The following is an 18,685-nucleotide window of genomic DNA, read 5'->3' as shown; positions in this document are numbered from 1 at the left end:
ATCAAAAGGCATCGAATTTAGTTAAGAACGAAGTTTCTGTTCTGTGAAAGATGGAAGTTACAGGAGTGGGCAGGAAAAATTGAGAATAGAACTGTAGAAATGGAAGTATTGAAAATGGGTATCGTAATAATCATAGAACGATACGAACAAGTAGTGATAGGGGATTATTCCCTTTTGGAGTGGAAGAAAGTGAACGATTAGAATCAGGGACAGCAGTTTTTATAGGAAGCAAATGTAAACGAGGAAAAAATATTTGGAAGGATATAAATGGAAAAATGGAATAACAACACAAATCCGTGCAATAAAACGGGAATTAATTTGGGTGTATGGTCTTAACGAAGAGGTCCCTGAGGTCTCTGAGAAGAAGAAGACAGACTCCTTTAACGACTTGCGAGAAGTGGGTTGCGAATGTCTAAACGGACGTTAGTTATTCTTAACTGGCGATTAAAATGAAGTTGAAAAAGAAATTAAATGGTACCTTTGTAGTTCCATGGGAAAAGGATGCAGAGAATGATAACGGTAGAAGGTTGATTAACTTCTGTGAAGTTCAGAACTGTATAGGCATCAACGGCCAATTCTAGCACAAATGCACCGGACTAGTCTGCCAGTGAACCTAAAATCGAAAATAATTATACTTTTACGAGTGTAATATTGCGAAACAGCGAGTGACCAATGCCTACGGGTAAAAAGAGGAAGAGTGTGTGTCTTCGATCATTAGATAGTTTCTTCAAAAATTCTTTCCCGATTAAGACGAAAATGAAACCGGAGCGGAAGGATAAGGTTGTTGGAAGTACAACTATAGAGGGTCCGAAACTTATAATAAATTTACTACAAAAGAAAGTTCGTATCAGGGAAGATTAAATCAAAGACTGGATGCAATGGACGAGGACTTGCGTGATGGAGGCTGTGGGGAAGGAAAGGGAGAAAAGTGTAATAACTGAACGAATGACCACCGAGTTGTCGGAGGTGGTTGACGATAAGAAGAACCTGAATCACATATACTTATGCTCTGGGAACTAAGAGGATAGGAATACGTACAAAGGACATAAAAAGAGGCCTAAGAAATTAACGAGAAGGTCAAGAAAGAGGCATAGGAAAGAGTTTGGGGCGAGGAATAGAGCATTCGTTTCGATCCAGGACATCGACGGAGGAATGGAGGATGAAAACTGCTGGCAATGCAGCATCCACTGTACAGCCTTTATCTGTTGGGCAATGGAAAAAGTACTTTGAAGAACTTCTGGTAGAAAAAATAAAAGACGAGACGGTAAAGTATGCAAATAAACAGCACACTGGAATATAGGACATGCTAGAAGAAGAAGTGAAAGAGATGGTGAAAAATGGAAGAAATGGAAAGGCAAGTGGACCAGGAGGAGTTGTGATAGAATTGAGGAAATTGCCCGTATCTCGTGGTCTTGCGGTAGCGTTCTCGCTTCCCCCGCCCGGGTTCCCGGGTTCGATTCCCGGCGGGGTCAGGGATTTTCTCTGCCTCGTGATGGCTGGGTGTTGCGTGATGTTCTTATGTTAGTTAGGTTTAAGTAGTTCTAAGTTCTAGGGGACTGATGACCATAGATATTAAGTCCCATAGTGCTCAGAGCCATTTGAACGATTTTTTAAACATTACTCTTGGTCGCCCTCTCCTGGAGTATTTGTGTGCGGTGTGGAACCTGCACCAGTCAGGATTGGCGGAGAAGATCAAAAAATTGCAAAGAAGGTGTTACCTCCCTCTGACTAATCGGACTATCCTGCCTGCGATTTAAAATATGACCGTGGATCGCATATATGAATAATGGATTTTTACTAATCGGATAAGTCAATCTTTCCCGCAGAAATAATACCGATGAGTAGGAGGAAAGTGTACAACAGACCCATTTGATGTAAAAGTCTACTAAAATTAAAAAGTAATTCAACTGAACAGGGTTACAATTTGGAAAAGTGAAAGTTATTTTGTGCATTCACTCACGAACAACACTGGAAAGTAATGGGGTATCACTGATCATGAATCCAAAAGCTACACTGATGAACGGAAAGGAAGTAATTAACAGTTGCCAGCCCACTAGGGTAATATTCATTAAAAATACTGTACAAGACGATTGGAAAGAAACATATATTGTTATACACTGACGTGGCAACTGAAGGTGGTCATGTTCTTTTTTTTACACTAATTTTAAGTGAGTATGTAATGATAAAGAAAACTGAGAAGTCAGTCTTAAGTTATGTTTGTCATTAAATTCTGAAAAAAAGACAATCGAGTAATGATTTGAAAATACACAATTAAACAGTATGTTAGTATTGAACTTCGTTAAGTGAACAATGAATTTCAGTGACCTCAACGAAACGTCATAAGAGAAATTCAGAAAAAAACAAGCACTTTTACTTTGCTGTTACTTATTTTGCAAATTGGATTTCAAATTATTGTCTGAACAACTGAGCCTTTTTACTGACTTGAATAGAAATAAATAACAGAATACGAACCAAACCAAACAGGCATGTGCTTCAACCTATATGTAAAATAAATAAAACTTCTGCAGTCTCAAATAAAACTTCTGAACTCTCAATTTGTGCATTTATCTAGATTTGGATTTTTCCAGTGATTGATTCTCATATTTGAAAAATGAAATTGCTTTACTTTACTCATATACTGAAGCCTCTGTTGTACAACAGTTAATTGAAAGTAGATTGAGGCTAAATTCTTAAAAGTGAAATTATTCATTAATAAACTGGCTGTAACTATTCAATTTGTTTCTTTTGACACTCCGTTAGCATATAAGGAAAGAAAAAGGAACAAGGACCCTGCTCGGTAACAGTGTCTGAGGACAATGAGTACACAGTCGCCCTGAGTTTAACTGATTATTATATTAATAAATTTTATCAATCAAATCACATTCAGCTGTCCTGCTGGGCTAGCTGTTAATACTTTCTACCAATGAACAGTCTTACTTCAGTGCGCATACGCCGAAATTCAGCGTCGATGACGAATCTGTGTTGCTGGAACTGCTGGTGTTGTTGAAGACGGTAGCATCTTGTGGAGCATGGCTCATTACAGGAACGGGCAATCGTAATTAATCCAGCCTCTTCCGCCCATCCAGTGTCCTTACTCCTGTTACGAGACATCTGGCCAGCGCGCCTACATCGTGCCGCCGAAATGCTTCTACCTTCGCGAGAGCATTAACGCCACACTTCAGCACACTACAAGCGCCGGAACCCGTCTCTTTCTTTACGAGCGCTCCGCGCAACAACTCCCTACCCAAAGATTTTACAACGCACGAGCACTGCTATTATCGATGCTAATCGATGCAAATAACAATTCCTTTGGCTTTTTCTCAGAGCTTATAAGTTTCATGGTAAGACACAGATAAATACAATGAAACGTCAACAAATTTCTACCTAAATTTACACATACAGTGAAGCAATGTCCTTAATTATTAAATTACAAATATTTACATAAAATTCAGCAAAAAAACTATGTATCGGTAGCAGGTGCCATTCATCCTGCAGTTTCGGTGTTACAAATGGCAGATATTTTTCTGTGGTGGAGAAATAGTGGAAAGAGTGCCACGGATATGATACGGGAACTGGCCATCATTAAAACAAAGTCATTTTTCATTGCGACGGGGTCTTCTCATGAAATTACATTCACCATCTTTCTTCTTAGAGTCTGAAAATTTTTGTGGGCTTCCTCCTATAAGGAGATAAATGGTCACCAGAATAAAATAGAAATCACAGCTAGCACCATAAGAGTAAGTGTTCGATTTTCCCGCACGCTATTCGGGAGTGGAACTGAACCACAATAGCTTGAAGGTTTTTTATTGAACCCTCCGCCGGGCACTTATTTGCGAATTCCAAAGTAAGCATGTAGATGATGTAGACCCCTTTCAAATATTGAGACTTACATGTAAGTTTGTTCAGTCAATCAGATTGTGGGGGAAGGGCAAATATCAAGAAAGTGGCGTGTTTCACACATGTCTCCTAACTATAAAAAAGGAAACAAGAAGCACCCAAGCAGTTATAGCGTGATTATTGTAACTGCATGTATCAGTAGACTTTCTACTATACTATGAAACAAGTTGGAGAATGAGACTTAGGAAAAGGTGTGAGAGGATCAGACAGGTTTGACTGTTGCACGCCCAGTATGGATTATGTTTTTAGCCTTAGACAAATAAGTCAGAAGGCATGTTCTAAATGCCACGATGTTCACCTGCTATTTATAGATTTAGAAAAAGCATGTGATTCTGTACCCTTCAAACCTCTACGTGAAGCGATGGAGCAAGAGATAATGAAGCACAGCAAAATATCCATAACTTCCAGAGTATACCAGCAATCGTTCGCATCAGTTAAAGTTGGGAGAAAACTGAGTGAGCTACTCCAAGTATCAAATGAGCTTAGACACGGCTGCAGAACGCCGCCGACCCTGTTTGAAATTCATATGCAATTTCTATTGGTACGGTATGTCTATTCTTTTCCATCATGTAAATATGTACTCATTTTTTCTTACCAATGATCATGTATTGATAGCACGAAGTAGGTATGATGTCAAGTTTATAATAAGAAGTCAATGGAAACACTTGAACGAAAGGGGCTTAGACTAATAGAGAACAAAATAGAATATCTAGTAGTGGGAGCAGATGGAAAGGATTTAGTACTGACGCAAGTAACTTTAAACGCAATAGAGCAATTTAAGTACTTAAGCTCGATTACCCCTACTTTGGGAAGTTGTGAAGCAGATGTGAAATGCAGGATGCAACAAACAAGAAAAAGCAATCAGACATTAAATGGAGCTCCGTGGAGCTGGAAAATATAAAAAGAAACAAAGAAGAAAAGCAGTTGAAAGTAAGTGACATATGATGGAGAAGCATGGAACTTAGTGGAACAGAAGAGAAGTAGCGTACATGCAATAGAGATAAATGGAATAACGAGGAGCCGGCCGGAGTGGTCGAGCGGTTCTAGGCGCTACAGTCTGGAGCCGCGCGACCGCTACGGTGGCAGGTTCAAATCCTGCCTCGGGCATACATGTGTGTGCTGTCCTTAGGTTAGTTAGGTTTAATTAGTTCTAAGTTCTAGGGGACTGATGACGACAGCAGTTAAGTCCCATAGTGCTCAGAGTCATTTGAACCATTTTTTTAAATAACGAGGATAGCCAGGATATCCAGAACAGAGAGCAGAAAAATAGCTCTTCAATGGCTAGGCCATGCACGGCGAGTGGAACAAGTACGTTGGCCAAATGCAATCCGCGAATAGTCGCCGCCGGAAGCGCGGACGGCCGAGAATAACACGGCGAATGGGAATAACTCGATGAGGGGTCTGAAAGAGGAAGGACGCAGTGATCGCGAATACCGGTGAATGGGAATACATAAGAATGAAAAAGTTCTAATAGTTAAAACTAAGCAAACAGTCAATAATTACGCAGAAGTAAAGGCGATTCTTGTTTGTCCCCTGGGAGTGACAAAAGGCGGAACATGGTTCATAATAGGGTGTGTTATCACTACGCATGCCCTGCAGCGTGTTCCTATGCTGGCCACAGGGTTGGTAAGCTCTTGTGGTAGGCATGTAGACGCCCTGTGATACGTCTCCCCAACGAATCGCACACGTGCTCTATGTGATTTACATCAGGGTAAAGGACAGGCCAGTCCATTCGCCGAATATCCTCAAGTTCCAAGTGGACCGCCACCTGCGCTGTTTGATGCAGTTGCGAATAGTCATCCATAAAAATGAGGTCACAGCTGAACTGGAAAAATGCACATGCGGGGGGAGGGGGAGTATAGTTTTAAAATACTGCTGACCGCTGAATGTATCATGTTCAAAGATTTGGAGATCAGTACGTCCATGCAACGCTATGCCTCGCCACACCATAACGCTTGACCCAACAGAACGATCTTGTTGGACAATGCTGGCCATATCCTCATGTGGCGTGGCGTGGCACTCGGAATGCAACCAGTTCAGGAACATTGTCGAACGGGAGCGTTTCCGAGGTTCAGGAGTTACGACACCGGGAGTTGCATGGGCGTACTGACGTCCACTTTTGGATACACAGAAATCATTGTGACTTCGTACTCCTCTTGCACGTGCGTCGTTCATAGGTGCATTCAGCCAGAACTCCATTTTTATTGATGAAAAAGCGCGACCGCTTCGAACAGCACAGAAGGCGGAGCTCTTGGAACGAGAGGAAATTCGGCGAATGGATTCCCATCGAGCACTTATGGTATATGTTTGGAAGACGTACTGCAGCAAGTCCACGCGCACCAGCGACCTTCCAGCAGCTGTCAACCTCTCTGATGGGGGCATGGAACGTCTTACCACAAGAACTCCTTACCAACAGTACGGCCAACACCGTTGTCCGTGGCGCACCCTATTGAGAACCATGTGCCGTCTTTCATAATGTCGAAGCTACCACCATGAATCGCGGTGACTTCGGGATAACTTTTGTCTTTAAATAAGAGTGTCATTTCTGTTCGCCTCACTGCGTATTTCTTTCGTTACCTTGTGTGCTAAACGGTATCAATTCTTTTTATATATGCTCCAAATAGTGATTCGTCAAGTGAAAACTTCTTTCGTCCTTCAATTTAGCACACCAGTATACTCAAGGATTATCTGTGACCCGTCTTCTCGATGAATGTAGCTGTCATAGGGCTTCAGCCCATGATGTGATGGAATCTTGTATTTAACAACGGCGTGTAGTACTTTCGTTCCTGATTCGTAGTAGTATAATTAGATAACGTCCCAGGTGATGTCGGTTAGAAAGTTAGAAAGTATCAACGTGGCACAGACGTTGTTCGCACACATCAACATGTCGCAACTCAGGCTTCAGTAGCTAGAAGACCCATGCTGTACAGGGCTTGTGAAACTGGAGTATTGAGACACTGTATGACGATCCAAGTCGTGTCATAATAACAACGTTCGCAAAACTAACTTCAGATAGTAAAAACAGAGCGAGTTGTTATTGCCCTATTGTATGATTACTACTGGATCGGTACTAACAAAGAAAGTACCTTAACCCGAAGAGGTACAACAGAGTAAAAGTAATTTTAGTGTTTCAACCAGTCTTCACGATCTTTTATCTATAAAATTCTGGTTTGTGTACATATGTAAAGATTACAGAAGTATAAGCTGCTGAAGAAACAATGCCATGTGACAGACTTATGACCAGCAGAACCACATGAAACATTTATTATTTGATAAAAAGCTAAAAATTTGTTTCAAACTGTGTATGTAATACTGGGGCCCACGCGAAATTCGGTCCACGCAACGAAGTTGTGACGTCACACTAGTTGCCTCGCCCGATGTACATCGGGAACGCTCGGTTATGTCCAGGGCCGAGAGTGACAACAGTATGTGAATGAAAAGGTACCCACTAGAGTCCCTCAGTTTGTCGTGTGTTATCGAGAGCTTGGCTATATTTCAGCGAGCATTTACGAAATATTAAAACGATGTGAAGTAGTAAATAGCTTCCCGCCGCTGACAGTCGCTGTAACTCGTAAAGACCGAAAGTGTCAGGTGCTGTGACGGCCTCCGCACTGCCCGTATAGCTCATTGGCCACATGCAATATTTACGGACCATGTTTCACAAAATACATGTTTTATGTTTTCGAATGTCCTTCCATTATTCGTCATCGATGTGAAAGTGGGGAATTCCAGTGGAGTTATTAAAACGCAGCGGAATGGTACTACTCGTGGAAAATATCTGGAAAATATGAGCACTGCTGCTTATGACATTGAATACTACAGTTCGGATAGAACGAAAATGATGTAGCGTGTTTACACAGTGCCATTGTCAAGTGCGCAAACACTTCCATTACACGGGATTGTTTCTTTAGATTCTTTAACTTTCAGACATAGACTTTATACAGTTTAAGATCTCACCTGGCAAAATGTTTAAATTATAGGCCACGAGCTAGAATGTAAAGACAACTAAATATCTATCAGATTTAGTAAAAAGTAATTTTAGTACGGACCTGGCACTGGGTATAGGAGCAAAACTTTAAATTGGAATAGCATTGTTTATGAAATAATAACATAGTATTAAACGTATCTTGACTTTATTTTACTTTTGTAGACTCGCACAAAATATTTGGGTATGCAGAGTGTAAAACTCTTATGTGAACGACATATTCTGTGTACACTGCCTGTAACAACCGCTTCTTTAATAAATTAGTGTCAAGGTGGCCTTCCACATTTTACTTATGCTCTTTCTCAATAGCGGAGCAGAACTCTCCATACATGCTCGCTCTCTACAGACGGCTAACCGAGATTGCTCATTCAAGACTGATAATTAATAATCTTCGTTTTCCAATATAGAAGGGAGAAATACAAGAAAGTAGGCAGAGACGTGCATTCTACCTTACCTTTATCTCAGGCCGAGATTTATCACTCAATCATTAGTTTGGCATTTTATTAAAAAACGTTACGAATGTGATACTTACTCACGATGGAAGACGCAAAGCATATGATATGTTAAACCAAATGCAGAGTTACACAAATAAATGATCTTGATGAGTGTTAGAACAGACAAAACATCTTAAAACCATGTTTACTCTGTTTCAGCAATTCACGCTCGGTGAATTCCTTTGTAAGAAGAAACGTACACAAATTTCAGACGCCAGGATTTTGAGGAATGTGAGGAATGAGAAGGCCGATACTCGGGTAAAGAATGCAGCAAAGTATGGAATGTAAGACGGATGCCTTACAGCTGAGTTCTATTGCTGTAGTTCAAGACATGTTTAAAAACGAACGGAAAAAGTAACAGAACGAATACCTGCACGAGGGCACCTATTACACACACACATATATACCAGAGTTTCCATTGTATTCTGACTAATGAGATGGGAAAAATACCTTCGATAGCAAAAGGAGGAAGAAGAAGAGATTCGTAATGACCATTGCCAGATTTAAATTCAACTCCATCATGTGACCCTTGTGAAATCATCTGCATGCTGCGATGAATTATTTTCAAAAGAACCATATATATTTTTGAAGCGTATCTCTCTTACATGCACGCACATATTTTCTACAAACGTTTAGAATCAAAGATTTCGTTTACCTTTCACAAATGTTCAATGTCCGCCTCCACGTCCCCTTCCACCGGACAAAAGACACACCGGAAGATGGTAGAATTCGTCACACACATGACCTGAGATCAGACGACCTTCTAGTCCAACTGTACAACGCGAGATCCACCTTAGGCCCAACCATTGTCAAACACCTCATTATTATGAAATGCACTTACATGCAGTTGCCAGCGCGTTGTTGCTGTACGCTGTGAAGAAATGGAATTTTCTCCATGTCCTCGCGATTGTGGAAAGAGCCAGGTTTCCATTACGTCGAGTTGAGAGATTCTTGCAATCGAGCGAGCCAGCTAGGGGCACCATACAGATCCTTACCGACACTCACATGACCCGTCAGTTTACTACTGGCGCCAAGGAAGTTTCTGAGCGTAAATCGAAATGCATCTCTAGTTCCTATCTCCATTCATGTGCACGATGAATCTTTTTCAAACTCTCTTTACTTTGGCTGCCCTAGCCACATCAGGGAATGAGATTGGCTACTTATGGAGATCGTTGAAATAAAACAAGAGCTTCCCTCTAATGCATTGGTATTCTTGGTATTAATGTATATTTGCAAATTATCGTTAAATCCCTGTTAAAAGGTAGCATACATTATATACACTACTGGCCATTAAAATTGCTACACCACGAAGTTGATGTGCTACAGACGAGATATTTAACCAACAGGAAGAAGATGCTGTGGCATGCAAATGATTAGCCTTTCAGAGCATTCACACAAGGTTGGCTGCGGTGGCGACACCTACAACGTGCTGACATGAGGAAAGTTTCCAACCGATTTCTCATACACCAACAACAGTTGACCGACATTGTCTGGTAAAACGTTGTTGTGATACTTCCTGAAAGGAGAATAAATGCGTACCATCATGTTTCCGACTATGACAAAGGTAGGGTTGTAGCCTACCGCGATTGCGGTTTATCGTATCGCGACATTGCTGCTCGCGTTGGTCGAGATCCAATGACTGTTACCGAGCGAGGTGGCGCAGTGGTTAGACACTGGACTCCCATTCGGGAGGACGACGGTTCAATCCCGCGTCCGATCATCCTGATTTAGGTTTTCCGTGATTTCCCTAAATCACTCCAGGCAAATGCCGGGGTGGTTCCTCTGAAAGGGCACGGCCGACTTCCTTCCCCATCCTTCCATAATCCGATGAGACCGATGACCATACTGTCTAGTCTCCTCCCCCAAAACAACCAACCAACCAACCAATGACTGTTAGCAGGATATGGATTTGGTGGGTTCAGAAGTGTAGTACGGAACGCCGTACTGGATCCCAACGGCATCAGTGCACCTAATTTTCAACATTCTTCAGTAGTACTACGTCTCAAATGCTTCCATTCTGTCCTGTTCCGGATTTCGTACAGTCCGTGGCTCACTGTCATTTAATGCTCTCTCCGAACGTCCGTTTCAGAAATTACTTCCTAAAATTAAGAACTGCGTGTCATACCAGTAGATTCCTCTAGACATGGAATGCCTTTTCTGCCTGTGCTAGTGTCCTTTTTATGTCCTCCTTTCTCCGACAGTCATGAGTTATTTTGTTGCCCACGTAGAAAAAATCCTTAACTTCATCTACTACTTGATTATGTCTCTCTTTGTTCTCATTTCTGCTACTTCTCATTATTTTCGTCTTTCTTCGATTTACTCTCAATTCGTATTATGAAAGCAGGCAAAAAGGAATACAAAAGTCTCAAAAATTAGACCGACAGGAAGTGCAAAATGGCTAAGCAGGGATGGCTAGAGGACAAATGTAACGATGCAGAGGCATATATCATTAAGGGTAAGATAGGGGGAAAAGGGAAACACTTGACAGAATATCAAGAGCTGATATGGAAACTCAGTTCTAGGCAAAGAAGGGAAAGCAGAAATGTGGGAGTGTACAGAGGGGTCTATACAAGGGTGACGTACTTGAGAGCAATTTATGGAAACGGAAGAGGATGCAGATGAAGATGAAATGGGAGATATGACGCTGCGTGAAGAGTTTGACAGAGCACTGACAGACCTAAGTCGAACCAAGGCCCCGGGAGAAGACAAAATTTCATTAGAACTACTGACAGTCTTGTTAGAGCCAGTCCTGACAGAACTCTACCATCTGGTGACCAAGATGTGTGAGTCACGGCTGCAAAATACTAACACGAATTCTTTATAGACGAATGGAAAAGCTGGTAGAAGCCGACCTCGGGGAAGATACTGACTCTGCGACTTCTCTTCTAACATAGGTTAAGGAAAGGAAAACCTACGAGTCTAGCATTTGTAGACTTAGAGTAAGGTTTTGACGTTGGTGACTGGAATACTCGCTTTCAAATTGTGAAGGTGGCAGGGGTATAATACAGGAAGCGAAAGGCTATTTATAGTTTGTACAGAAACCAGATGGCAGTTACGTCGAGGGGAATGAAAGGGAACCAGTGGTTGGGGAGGGAGTGAGGCAGGGTTGTAGTTTATCCCCGAAGTTATTCTATCTGTATATTGAGCAAGCAGTAAAGGAAACAAAAGAAATAAAAACTTTGAGGTTTACTGATGACATTGTAATTCTGTCAGAGACAGCAAAGGACCAGGAAGAGTAGCTGAATGGAATGGACAGTGTCTTGAAAGGAGGATATAAGATGAACATCAACAAAAGAAAAACGTCGATAATGGAATGTGTCTAACTAAATCGGGTGATGCTGAATGAATTAGATTAGGAAATGAGACTTTTAAAGTAGTAAAGAAGTTTTGATATTTTGAGAGCAAAATAACTTATGCTGGTCAAAGTAGAGAGGATATAAAATGTAGACTGGCAATGGCAAGGAAAGCGTTTCTGAAGAAGAGAATTTGTTAACGTCTAGTATAGATTTAAGTCTCTGGAAAACGTTTCTGAAAGTATTTGTGTCCAGTGTAGCCATGTATGGAAGTGAAACGTGGACGATAAATAGTTTAGACAAGAAGAGAATAGAAGCTTTCGAAATGTGGTGCTACAGAAGAATACTGAAGATTATATGGGTAGATCACAAACTAATGAGGTGGTATTGACCAAAATTGAGGAAAAGAGAAATTTGTGGCACAACGTGACTAGAAGAAGGGATAGGTTGGTAAGACATGTTCTGAGGCATCAAGGGATCACCAATTTAGTTTTGGAGTGCCCAGTGCAGCGTGGAGGGTAAAAATCGTAGAGGGAGACCAAGAGATGAATACACTGAGCAGATTCAGAAGGATGTAGGCTGCAGTAGGTACTGGGAGATGAAGAAGCTTGCACACGACAGAGTAGCATGGAGAGCTCTATCAAATCAGTCTCTGAACTGAAGACCACAACAACAACAACATACTGTTCATTTAACTCAACAAATCCTGTAATTCTTCTTCTCTTTCACTCATGATAGCAATCTCATCAGCGAATCGTAACAGTGATATCCTTTTTAATCCCACTCTTGAGCCTTCCCTTTATTTCCATCATTGCTTCTTCGAGGTAGAGGTTAACAGTAGGGGAGAAAGACTACATAACTGACTTTTTAACACGTGCACTTCGTCCTTGGTTTTCCACTCTTATTGATTCCTCTTGGTTGTTATCCACACAGCATATTACCCGTCTTTCCTTATGCTGACGTTAATTCTTTTAAAAACATAGAACCTATTGCACCATTTTCCACTGTCAGACGCTTTTTCCAGGTCGATGAAACCTATGAACGTGTCTTTAGTTTACTTCATTCTTGCTTCTATTACCATCTGTCTTTCGGGTGCCCTTACCTTTCCTTAAGCCAAACTGATCATCATCTAACTGATCCTAAATTTTCTCTTCTATTCTTCTGTATATTATTCTTGTAAGCAACTTGGAAGCACGATCTCTTGCCGGCCGCAGTGGCCGTGCGATTCTAGGCACTTCAATCCGGAACCGCGTGACTGCTACGGTCGCAGGTTCGAATCCTGCCTCGGGCATGGATGTGTGTTTGATGTCCTTAGTTTAGTTAGGTTTAAGTAGTTCTAAGTTGTATGGGACTGATGACCTCACATGTTGAGTCCCATAGTTCTCAGAGCCATTTGAACCATTTTTTTTTTTTGCACGATTTCTTAAGCTGACTATGCAATAATTATCGCACTTGTCAGCTTTTGCGGTCTTGGGAACTGTGTGGATCATGTTTCACAGAAACTCTGATGATATATCGCCAATACAATACATTCTACACACTAAAGAGAATAATCCTTTTGTTATCACCGCTCCAAATGATTTTAAATGTTCCTGTGGAATGTTATCTGTCCCTTCTGCCTTATTTAATTTTAAGTCTTCCAGAGGTCTTCTGAATTCCGATTCTAATACTGGATCTCCTACCTCCTTCCTGTCGACTCCTACTTCTTCTTCTGTTACGTCATAAGGCAAACCTTTCCCCTCATAGAGGTTCTCGATGTACTTTCTCCGCCTATCGCCTCTGGCTTCTCCATTTAACAGTGGAATTACCGTCACACTCTTAATGTTACCGCCATTGCTTTTAATTTTATGTTCTTTTGACTTTTCTATGTGCTAAGTCAGTTCTTCCGTCAGTAATTTCTTTTTCGATTCCTACACATTTTTATACAGCCATTACACCTTCGCTTCCCTGAACATCCTATTTATTTCATTCCTAAGTGACCTGTATTTCTGAATTACCCGGAACGTTTTTGTAGTTCCTTCTTTCGTCAATAAGCTGAAGTATTTATTCTGTTACCCATGGTTTCTTCGCAATTACTTTCCTTTTACCTACGTTTTTCTCTACTACTTCTGTGATTTTCCCTTTTTAGAGATTTCTATTTCCCTTCACCTGAACTGCTTACTGAGTATTCAATATCGCAATATCTATAGCCTCAGAGAACAAGCGCATCTCTTCACTCCTTAGTGCTTCCGTATCCCACATCTTTGAGCATTGATTCTCCCTGAATAGTCTCTATAACTATAGCCTATTAAATTGTGGTATGACTCTGTATCTGCACCTGATTTAGAAATCTCTGCCTAATCATGATGTAATCTAACTAAAATCTTCAAGTATCTCCCGGCCTGTTCCACGTACACCTCCTCCTCTTTTGATTCTTGAACAGAACTTTCGCTGTTACCATCTGAAATCGTTGCAGAATTCAATTAATTTTCCGCCTACTACCAAGCCCATATTCTCCCGTAATCCTTTCTTCTACTCTAGTCTCTACAACCGCATACACATTCCCCATGACTGTTAGATTCTCTTCTCCCTTTACGTACTGAATTACCCGTTCAGTATCCTCATAAATTTGATCTTTTCAACTTCCGCTTGTGACGTCGGCATGTAAGCCTGAATTATTGTTGTCGATGTTGATTTGCTGTTGACTCTGATGAGCACAGCCCCATCACTGAACTGTTCACAGTCACTCACTCTCTGCCATCCCTTCTTATTCATAACGAATCCTATTCCCGTTATACCTATCCTATTTCCGTTAACCTATACTCATCTGATCAGAAATTGACTTCTTAAAAGTTTACTCTTACAGAGAAGGTAAGCAACCAGCCGCTTTTTGCAGTGCTATTTATTTATTGTGATAGCGCTGTTACCGATTTCGAACCAATAGGTTCATTTTCAGGTAGCTGGTTCACGTTAAAACACATTTTACATCAGCTCGCACTTTTTGTTCTCCAAAACGATGAAATTTCCTTGGGACAGTGGTGCCCTACAACCAAAATAGATTGTAAGACAATGTCTTTTTACAGCAGTTGTGCGTCAAACGATTTTAAATGATGTAACAAATTATTAAAGTTAAAATGTTTTAGTTACTTAAGTTGAAAAATCCGCGACATTACGTTCCAGTGCTGACCGTATAATGCACCTTTTAAAAGCACGACCCACACATCAAAATGTTTCACCACACGAAAGTGTGCGTATGAAGATGTCGATGTCGTAACCAGAACAGTGCCAAAGACTTCCACTCTCAGAGATATTTCGATCTAAACATATATATGACAGAAGCAATATAAAAATTATTAATGGTCCATTGCTTACTATTTATATTAAAAGAGAACTGATTAAAATTGAGATAAACAAATCAAGCAACCAGTTTGTTATCAAGTGATACTGCAGTGATATCGTGTAAATATTACGGTACAGATTGGAACAAAAGTAAATGATAAGAGACAGAGATACACAAATAAATATTAAAAACTGTGGACATATTATGTACATATTATGGCATACATCGGAAGCAAAGTAAATGATATGGGATAGACTGTACATAAATAAACATTACAACAGTGGAGATTATATTGAATTTTTCTTCTTTTATAAGATATATCTAGTTGAAGGTATTGTATGACAAAGCAAGCTGTTATATTTTATTCACTATTTCATGTTACGTTTTTGTCTGCATGTTTTATTGCTAAAGGAAGTGGTATTTACTCTAAACTGGACAGGAGGTGAATGAAATTTTGAAGAAAGTCTGCTCTGGCTAACTCGGTCTCTTCACTGCGGAGATTTTGTGGTGATTTACTTTTAAGCACAGATGTTTCAATTTCTTCTAGCAAATTCGTAAAGCCACCTTTCACTTCATAGTACAATACTTGTGCACGATCCTCAACGCTCTTTATCCCATGATTATTAGTAGTTTGCACAAATTTGGATTTTGATATGCTGTTCAACATATGGCATCTTTGTGCTCTTTGAATCTAGGCTCAATGCTTCTCCAAGTTTGTCCTGTATAGTAAGAGGCACAACTTTGACAGCAGAGTTTGTATATGCCAGATTTTTCGTATGGGGGTTATTATTCTTTAAGTAGTGCTATCTGCTGAAGTTTGTTGTTTGAGTGGAAGCTTATCTTAATGCTCTTGTTTTGAAATAGATTTCTTATACTTTAGGATATGCTTCCTAAGAAACGTAGTGCAACATATTTTCTGGTTTTTCCTATGTGTCTTGTGTTAACTGCATGGTTGTCTGCGGTGCAGCTTTGTTGCCGGGTGGTTATTGGATTTTTGTGATAGTGTGTCATGAGAGGGCTGTATCCATTGTTTGGGGCTATGGTTTTGATGACGCTGATTTCGTCTTCTTTTTGCATTGATTCAAGCGGAATTTTATGTAGGCCTTTCAATGTGGAAATAAAATATGCCATCTTATGCTTGTGTGGATGACAAGATGAGCTGTTGATACAGACACCAGTGGATGTCGGTTTTCTATAAATCTCAAAATGGTGTTTATGATTTTGTTGGTGAGTCTTATTTCAAAGAAACTGATGTTGTTGTTGGTCTCATGTTCAAAGGTGAAATAATGTTTTTCTTCATATTGCTCAGATTTGTTGCTAATGTGTCTATTTGTTCATTGGTGCCATCAAACAGTATAATTGTATCGTCATCCTATCTTTCGTAATAGACGATTTGACTGTTGACTGTTAACTACGAAAAAGGTCTACTCCAAGTGATTTTGTATATCTGCTAACATCGCTGCTAGGCTGCTATCCATTACCAATACATCTTTCTGTTTATATATTTTGTTATTAAAACTGTTTTAATTGTATGGCAGTACCAAGATGAGTAACTCAATGAACTTACAGATCTCAGCAATGCATTGCTTCTTACATCTGAGTAGATGGCTTCTGATTATGTGTATGGTGTCTTCTAGAGGTGATATTAGTATTAAGGTTTACTATGTCAAGTGATGCAAATCTGGCTGTCGGTGGAATGTAAACATCTTTAATTTTGTCAGTGAGTTCATATGTGTTCTTAATGGAGAATTTGTTTTCGAAGTATAGTGAATATTAAGCAGAGCAAGCAGTTTGTTACTGAACCTATGAAAAGGGCTGTTCCTCAAAAATCGGCTGATAGGACTGCTTTCTTTTCGGGTCTCAGGCTGTGATGGGAACCGAGGTGCAGTCGGGTACATGGAACTGCAGTCACGAACTTCCCATTTAGTTAGAAGGAAATTACAGCTCTTCTTCTTTTCTTAATTTTGGCCTAAAACATAGAAGTAGGATCAAAAACTAATTTAGTCATGTTGTTACTATTAAATAATTCCAATGTTTTATCAACATAGTCATTTTCGTACGTTATGATTGCACAATTTCTTTTATCAACTTTGACTATTAAAGACTCACTCTTAGAAAGATTGAAGTTGATACGACTTAGAACTCTTAGGTCACTGTTTCCGTGTGAAATGTTGCTTTTGAGGGGTCTTATTATTATTTTATTGTCTTTGAAGGCTAAAACAATGTTTTAGACGGAATTTGAATCGTCGGTCTTCTGACTGACTTGAAGCAGCTCGCCACGAAATCCTCTCCTGTGCCAATATTTTCATCTTAGAGTACCACTTGCAACCTACGTCCTCAATTATTTGCTGGATTTATTACAATCTCTGCCTTTCTCTGCAGTTTTTGCCATCTACAGCTGGTTCTAGTACCATGGAAGTCGTTCCCTGCTGTCTTAATAGGTGTCCTATCATCCTGTTCCTTCTCCTTGTCGGTGTTTTCCATATATTCCTTTCCTCGCTGATTCTACAGAGAACCTCTTCATGCCGACCTCTTCATCTTAGAGTAGCACTTGCAACATACGTGCTCAATTCCGTCTACAGCTCCCTCTAGTACCATGGAAGTTATTCCCTTACGTCTTATCAGATGTCCTATCATCCTGTCCTTTCCCTTTTTTTTTTCAACATTTTTTTCCGCATTTTCCTTTCCTCTCCAGTTCTGCGCAAAATCTCCTCGTTCTTTATCTTATCAGTGCATCTAATTTTCAGCATTCGTCTACAGCACCACATCTCAAATGATTCGATTCTCTTCTGTTCCTTTTTTCTCACAGTCCAAGTTTCACTCCCATACAATGCTGAGCCCCAAACCTATATTCTCAGAAATTTCTTCCACAAATTATTGCCATTGTATGATACTAGTAGACTTTTCTTGGCTACGAATTCCTTTTTCGTCAGTGTTAGTCTGCTTTTGATGTCATCCGTCCGACACTGGCTATATTGCGACCTAGGTAGCAGATTTGCTTAACATCTACTTCGTGACAATAAATCCTGATGTTAAGTTTCTCGCTGTTCTCATTCTCGTTACTTTTCATTACTTTTGTCTTTGTTCGATTTACTCTTAGTCCATATACTGTTCTGATTTGGTTGTTAATACCATTCAGGAGACATGTTAATTCTTCCTTACTTTCAGTCAGTATAGCAATGTCATCAGCTAATCGTATCACTGATATCCTTTCACCTTGAATTTTAATTCCACTCTTGAACCTTTCTTTTATATCCATCACTGCTTCTTCGATGTACAGATTGAACAGTAGGGGTGAAGGATTACATCCCTGTATTACACCTTATTTAATACTATCACTTCGGTCTTGATCGTCCACTTTTATTATTCCCTCTTCGCTCCTGTACGTATAGTATATTATCCTTCTCTCCCCATAGCTTAACCCAATTTTTCTCAGAATTTCGAACATCTTTGGGCCGTTTTATATTGTTACATGCTTTTTTGGGTTGAAAGATCTTATGAACGTGTCTCGATTTATCAACCGCAATGACAGAATTGCCTCTCTCGCACCTTTACCTTTCCTAGAGTCAAACTGATCGTCAACTGACACCTCCTCAATTTTCTTTCCGTTCGCCTGTATATTATCCTTGTCAGCAGCTCGGATGCATGAGCTGCTAAGTTGATTGTGCGATAATTCTCGCACTTCTCAGCTCTTGTA

Source organism: Schistocerca gregaria, chromosome 4 (genome assembly GCF_023897955.1).
Source record: "Schistocerca gregaria isolate iqSchGreg1 chromosome 4, iqSchGreg1.2, whole genome shotgun sequence".
In the NCBI taxonomy this organism is placed as follows: Eukaryota; Metazoa; Arthropoda; class Insecta; order Orthoptera; family Acrididae; genus Schistocerca; species Schistocerca gregaria.
This window is presented reverse-complemented; position numbering follows the sequence as displayed.